Below are 8,306 nucleotides of genomic sequence, written 5' to 3'. Positions count from 1 at the left end.
AAATAGATCCAAAATTAAATTAATAAAATATTAATTTAATTTTATTTGCTTACCAAGGTTACTCAAATAGAGGTCGAAAAATCCTCTTAATTCATCACTTTAAATCCTCAAGCTTCCAAAAAGACCAATCTTAACTTTAACTGAGGCGGCGACAGCAGAGGGTTATCTTAGAGAAGAAGATAAAGAACCTTTTTCTTTTTCCTTTAATTCCATCTTAAGCATTCCAATGCTATTTATAGACCCAAATAATAACAATAATAATAATTATTATTATTATTTCCTTTTCCTTTTCCTTTTAGGATATATATATATATATAATACCAAAAAAATATACATATATCTTTATTCCCATTATCTTTCCTAAATCAATGCCTTAATCTTAGGCATTTATAACCATTAGTAATAATAATAATACTTCTTTATTATTATTATTTTTCTCTCACCAAAATCTACAATAAATATATATTTATTTAAACCATTATTCTCTCTTATAAATATATATCTTTTTCGTCCAATCAAAATCAATCATCTCTCTCTTCATGAATTATTTTCTTTTCCAAATAAATATAATTATATGCCATAATATAATTAACTACACTTTTCCAAATTATTAATTAAATATATATATCCATATATATATACTCAATTAATTACAATTCCACCAAAACTAACTTTTCCCTCCAAAATCTCAAATTAACTTAAGTCCTCAATTAATTTAATCAATCAAATCTTTTCTAATAAATCACTTATAACTTCCAACATGAATTATCTTAACTCAACCATAACAACTTCACTCCATAAACAATATTTATCTTTCTACAGAATAATTAATTATCATCCACAATAATTAATTATTATTTACCTTTCTTCCAAAATAATTAATTATCTTCCACAATAATTAATTATTATTTATCTTCTCCAAAAATAATTAATTATCTTCCACAATAATTAATTATTATTTATCTTTCTCCAAAAATAATTATTAATTATCTTCCACAATAATTAATTATTATTTATCTTTCTCCAAAATAATTATCCTTTTACAAATAATTATATTTTCCCAAAATATAATTATTTTACTTTTTCTCCCTTACCAAATATCTTTTCTCCAAAATACAATTACCTTTTCCTTAAATAGTTATATTTTAACAAATATAAATATCTTTTCCTTTAACATAATAATTATATGTATATAACTTTCAACATGAATTATCTTAACCCAACCATAGGAACTCCACTCCATAATCAAGATTTATCTTTCTACAGAATAATTAATTATTTCCCACAATAATTAATTATTATTTATCTTCCTCCAAAATAATTAATTATCTTCTACAATAATTAATTATTATTTATCTTTCTCCAAAATAATTAATTATCTTCCACAATAATTAATTATTATTTATCTTCTCCAAAGTAATTAATTATCCTTTTACAAATAATTATATTTTCCTAAAATATAATTATTTTACTTTTTCTCCTTTAATAAATATCCTTTCTCCAAAATACAACTATCTTTTCCTTAAATAATTATATTTCAACAAATATAATTATCTTTTCCTTTAACATAATAATTATATATATATTTCCACGTATACATATAATTATCAAATCTCCAACAAACTTTCCACCCTACGGTTTAATTAAATAACGTCCATAATTATTTAATTAAATTCAACTTCAACAACACTAAAAATCCACAACTTTACTTAATCCTCTTAACCTACCATTTAATAAAAACTCAACAAACACCACGTGTCAAAACCTTTAATTAATTAAATATTCATCCAAGAAATATTTAATTAATTTTAATTCCCACATAAATCAAATAATTCTCATTAAATGGATTCAAAATAACGCCCAATAAATTAAATCTAGATAAACAAAATTAAGATAACTGACTCCAAAATTATCTAAATTTTTGGGGCGTTACATTGTCAACCAAAGTAGTGATCGTAGAGGAAGTGCCAATCTTCCAAATGATTCACCAATCTATAGGGTGGTTTGGCAAGTGCTTGTTTAGGGTTGCTAAACTACTTAAGATGCCTATGACAGTCTCCCTTGATCTGTGAAATCAAGCATAAATCATTACTACAAAGGAAAGAAAATACAGATTAGATTTTTGTATATGTAAGTTTAACATATATGTAAAGTAATTTGTAAAGTTACCTGTATACTGCCCTTGACAACCCCAATGTACTATGAAGGGAAAATCAGCATCTTGCATTAATACACCGATGGTGTTGCTGACTTGAATAGCATGTGGTGAGATTGGCTTCTCCGCTCTTGGGTAATGGAGATTGGGATCTTCCCAATTTTCTGTACATATCTCTCCAACTTTAAGTTCTGGGAGAGTTGACGTCTCCTAGGAGTGCGACTGGGTTGAGAGTCATCTAAGAAAACATAGCACTATCAGAAACATAACTCTATGTCTATGCAATTATCATAAAAGTAAAGGGACTAACCTAAAATGTCACCCACCGAGGATGATCCCACATTATTGAATGCGTCGTCAAACTTTAGAAATATATCATCTGTCTTCTGGAAATCACTAGGGAATGAAGATATAGTACCTGTGAACATAACAACTAAAATTAATTAGACAAATGAGACTATCTCAAACTGAATGTATAAAAAAAATGAAATATGTTGATATGTTATGTAACGCCCCAAAAATTAAGATAATTTATTGGGCGTTATTTTGAATCCATTTAATGAGAATTATTTGATTTAGGTGGGAATTGAAATCAATTAAATATTTATTGGATGAATATTTAATTAATTAAAGGTTTTGGCATGTGGAGTTGTCGAGTTTTTAGATTAAATGGTAGGTTAAGAGGATTAAGTAAAGTTGTGGATTTTTAGTTTTGTTGAAGTTGAATTTAAATAAATAATTATGGATGTTATTTAATTAAATTGTGGGGTGAAAAGTTTGTTGGAGATTTAATAATTATATGTATATGTGGAAATATATATATATATATAATTATTATGTTAAAGGAAAAGATAATTATATTTGTTGAAGTATAATTATTTAAGGAAAAGATAATTGTATTTTGGAGAAAGAATATTTAGTAAGGAGAAAAAGTAAAATAATTACATTTTGGAAAAATACAATTATTTGTAAAAGGATAATTACTTTGGAGAAAGATAAATAATAATTAGTTATTGTGGAAGATAATTAATTATTATGTAGAAAGATAAATATTGATTCTGGAGTGAAATTGTTATGGTTGGGTTAAGATAATTCATGTTGGAAGTTATAAGTGATTTATTGGAAAAGATTTGATTGATTAAAAGAATTGAGGACTTAAGTTAATTTGAGATTTTGGAGGGAAAAGTTGGTTTTGGTGGAATTGGATTTAATTGAGTATATATATATGGATATATATATATATATATATATGGATATATATATATATATATATATATATATATATATATATATTTAATTAATAATTTAGAAAAGTGAAGTTAATTATATGTTGGAATATAATTATATTTGTTTGGAAAAGAAGATAATCCATAAGGAGAGAGATGGTTGATTTGATTGGACGAAAAAGATATATATTTATTTATAAGAGAGAATAATGGTTTAAATAAATATATATTTATTGTAGATTTTGGTGAGAGAAAAATAATAATAATAATAAAGAAGTATTATTATTATTATTAATGGTTATAAATGCCTAAGATTAAGGCATTTATTTAGGAAAGATAATGGGAATAAAGATATATGTATATTTTTTTTGGTATTATATATATATATATATATATCCTAAAAGGAAAAGGAAAAGGAAAAGGAAATAATAATAATAATAATTATTGTTATTATTTGAGTCTATAAATAGCATTGGAATGCTTAAGATGTAAATAAAGGAAAAAGAAAAAGGTTCTTTATCTTCTTCTCTAAGATAACCCTCTACTGTCGTCGTCTCAGTTGAAGTTAAGATTCGTCTCTTTGGAAGCTTGAGGATTTAAAGTGATGAATTTTTCATCAAGGATAAGAGGATTTTCCAACCTCCATCTGAGTAACCTTGGTAAGCCAATAAAATTAAATTAATATTTTATTAATTTAATTTTGGATCTATTTGGGTTTTCTGTAAAAGGTTCAATTGGCTAAACTTTTTAAGATCTAAATCTTGGATTTTTCCAAATCAAGGTTGAATTGGTTTCAACCCCAATTTTTAGAAAGTTAATTAATTTGGGAGGATTTTTGGATGTTAGCCAATTGCTAATTTCATTAATTAAGATACTAAGTGTTCCTTTTATGATTAGGATCAAGTTAATTGGAGAATTTTACTGTCAACTAGGGAGTACCTTTGTTTGGCTAAAATCTCCAGGTAAGAGATTCTCCTACTAGACCTTCGAACTGAATTCAAGAGACCGCATATAATTATGATTATGCATTGATGGTAGCTAAAATGCATAACTTGATGCTACTGATAATGACTGTCATTGTATTGATGATTGATGATGATGACTAATGTTATGTTAATGATTGGTAGATTGATGTTGATGATTGTTAATGCATGATATATTAATCACATGATTAAGGACGTTAAGATTAATACTCATGCCATGTTATGATGTTATGTTATGCTACATGCTATGGATAGGGTGTTCTTTTAACTTTGTCTATTAGAGTCGTACCTGCATGGGTGTCCTTCGGAATCACCACCTATTTAGGACTGCGTCGTTTGACGGGACCGCCAGTCTAGCATGGATATTGATATGATTCGAGTGATTCGACGGGGTCCTCGCATCCCGAGTGTCTTAGTGTTACCCCCGGGTTCACTACAGACCAGCATGTCCTAGGTGCTCCCCCGGGACACCGAAGACCAGATTTTCGTTCCTACGGGAGCGCATGTTGCACGTGTTCGGGAACGTGCCAGAGATTGGGTACCATTTTCAGGACTCTAATGGGAAGTTAACAGACACCTAGTAGGACTAGTAGTAGGTCCCTTACTGAGTATATGTTTATACTCACTCTTTCTATGTTTAACATTTCAGGCGAAGGTAAAGGTAGAGGAAAGCTGGCGAGCGACCGAGAAGGATCCGTGACATGCCATATGAGGACTCAGTTTTGCTTCCACATTTATGTTTCAGTGTTTTGATATTTCGTTTTTAATGAAAATTTAGTCTTCCCTCGTTTCAAAAAGTGTCTCTTGTCATTGTTTCTTTTTAGTAACGACCTCAGCTTAGTATAAAGAGTTGGGTCGTTACATGTTATTCATCATTATTATTCATCGTCGCTTAATCCGCTTTGAGGTGATAATTGTTCTTTATTATTGTTTATGAATTCATCAACAACATGATGCAAAATTGATCTTTCCACCACTATGGGATCAACGTCAGGTCTGCATAGAGTGCCATCCTTAATATGTTTATCCACCTGATGTTGGATAACAATTTTCAATGCATTCAATTGCTCATTCTTAACATCCTCCACTTTGAGCATGTCCCATATACATTTATTTTGGACCACTTGAACAACTTTCCAATTGGTACCATTTTTTAGATCTTCAAAGTAAAAGACTTGATGTGCCTAGTTCGCGAGAAAGACCAATTCCTTGGTGAACCAAAAAACGTGATGCGTTGATTGATTTGTAGCCTAATTTCAAATGTGTTTTATGGCTTTTGTTGTTGTCGGTGTCAAACCATCTACACTTGAATAGCCAAATATGTCGTCCCAGTGGATATTGAACGTGCAACACTTCGTCTAAAACATCGTAGAAATTGTTGTCCACACTTCCACTGCCACTATTTTCATCGATTATTATGATTCCACTATTTTGTATAGTGTGTCGGGAATCACGCTCTATTGTGTGAAATCATACTCTACCAATAATGCATCCACTATAAAAGTGAACCTCAAATCGCGGTTCCATCGCAAATAGGAAGAAATCATGAGAAATGTCTTCTCTCTCATGCATTTCTAGGACCTGAAATTCATGTAAATAAATATATTTAAATTGTCAAATAAGATATACCAATTCCCAAAATCATGTACGTTAGATACCTAAGCTTTGAACTAATCAGGAAATGCTTGTTGATGTCTTCTATATAAGTTAAAAACACTTTGAGCTTGAAGATGTATAAACCTTAAGTGTTTCCTAAAGTAGATAATTATGAGTTTGTGTGACTAGAATAACAAAGACTTAAAATAGCTAGTGAAGTATAAAGTTGGGAAATGTGCTTGCGGTAGTCCGCTATTTAATCTACCTTGTTGAGGATATACCAATGTGCAATGCGTTTCTCTTCCTGTGATAGAGTTTGTAAACTTGACGCCCTAATGGTCGTACTTTCTTCACGAACACTTCAAACTCACCAATTACCTTGCCATCAGGATGTTATAATCATTTTGTTCATCTCTAGTGAATTGACTTTCATTTCCACTTAGATATCTCGAACAAAAAGTCTCTGATTCATTCATCACATATGCTTCTGTAATAGACCCCTTAGAATGTGCTATGTTCGAACAAATTGTTTTAACGTGCATAGAATTCTTTCAATCGGATACATCCAACTATAAGAGATCAGACTAGCTACTTTGATTTCATATGGTAGGTGAACGACAAGGTGTATCATTACGTCGAAGAAGGTAGGTGAGAATAATTTTTCCAACTTACAAAGTATGATGATGATATCTGATTGAGATCGATCCAAACCACTCATTCTTGTCGTTCTTGTGCATAGGTCACAAAAAAAACCACACAATTCAATAACAACAGTAGACACATTTTTTAGTAGATATGATTGAATACCAATAGGGAAAAGTTGATGTAGCAGAATGTGATAGTCGTGTGTTTTCAGATCTGATATTTTCCCAACTCTATCATGCACGCATCATGAAATATTAGAAACGAATCCATTGAGAAAATTAACTGATTTAAGATACTTGCAAAATGCGACTCGCTCGTTGCTAGTCAAGTGTACATTGCAGGTGGCTTCATAAATCGTGTACATTGCAAGTGGCTTCACCAATCTTGTAGGCCCAACCAAGCGTTCATGGTATCTTTTGTTTTTCATTCAATATTCAACAATGTACTAGTAAAGTTGTCACAAACATTCTTTTCAATATGCAGTACATTCAGTTTATGATGTAATATAGTCTTGCCTAGTAAGGAAGTTCGACAAAGACACTTCTCTTAGTCCAATTGATAGCTCTTTTTCTTTTCTTATCTTTTAGTAAGGGATGTTTACTCATAACTGGAATATATAACGAATCTAGTTGTTCCAAGATATTATGCACATTAAGTACAACTGGAGGAGTCTTATGCTTTACCTTTCTATCATCATGTACATTAAGTACAAACGTGGTTCTTTGGAAGTTAACAACGATGTCCCATGAAAAACATTTTTCCTCTTATCCCAAATGATGAGCTACCTCTCATGAATATGAGACATGCATAATACCGTTTCCAACTTCACTTGGATAAGTCACCACACACTGGGAATTCATTAATTGTCTGCAACAAGGTTGTATACAATTGAAAGAATTGATCGGTAAGAGAACTTATAGGTATGCACACTAAAAGTCTATAACTCTGTCAGTTCCTCAATGAACGGTTATATGTAAACAACAATTTCCCTAACAGGAGATCCTGGACTAGGTCTGAGCATTGACATGAAGAAGTTGAACTCTTTCATACATTTCCAAGGTGGCAAATTATAAGGAATTAATACCATAGGTTACATACTGTACAACATACTTATATTCTCAAACGAATTAAACATACATCTGAAGCTAATCCCAAACGGATATTCCATGAATCTGAAGCGAAATTAGGAAATTTACAATCAAAATGCTTCCACCCCTCTGCATCATCTGAATGTCTTAACAAATGCTCTGTTTTGACTTGTTTATCCTTATGTCATCTCATGTTAGACGAGCCTTCTTGTGATACAAACAATTACTTTAATCTCGGTATTAATGGAAAGTGGCGCAATACCTTACACACAATTTTCCCTTTGTTAGCACTAACCTTGAACCAAGACTCACCACAAGTTGGACATTGTTGCAAATTGCCAAATTTCTTCAAGTACAGTACACAATCTACTTACAAGCATGAATAGTCTCGTATCCTAGCCCTAGGTCATGCAGTTTTTGTAGCTTCGTAGAATGAACTAGGAAAAGTAGTACCCATTGGAAACACTGCTTTAAACAGTTCTAATAACATATTGATGGACTTGTTACTCAAACCATTGAGAACCTTCATGTGCATCAACTTAACCAGAAAGTTCAAGGAGGAAAATTCTGAAAAACTGAAATATAGCTTATTACGTGCTTCATTCAATAACTC

Source organism: Cucumis melo, chromosome 3, assembly GCF_025177605.1.
Source record: "Cucumis melo cultivar AY chromosome 3, USDA_Cmelo_AY_1.0, whole genome shotgun sequence".
Lineage (NCBI taxonomy): Eukaryota > Viridiplantae > Streptophyta > Magnoliopsida > Cucurbitales > Cucurbitaceae > Cucumis > Cucumis melo.
Note: the sequence above shows the minus strand (reverse complement) of the source record.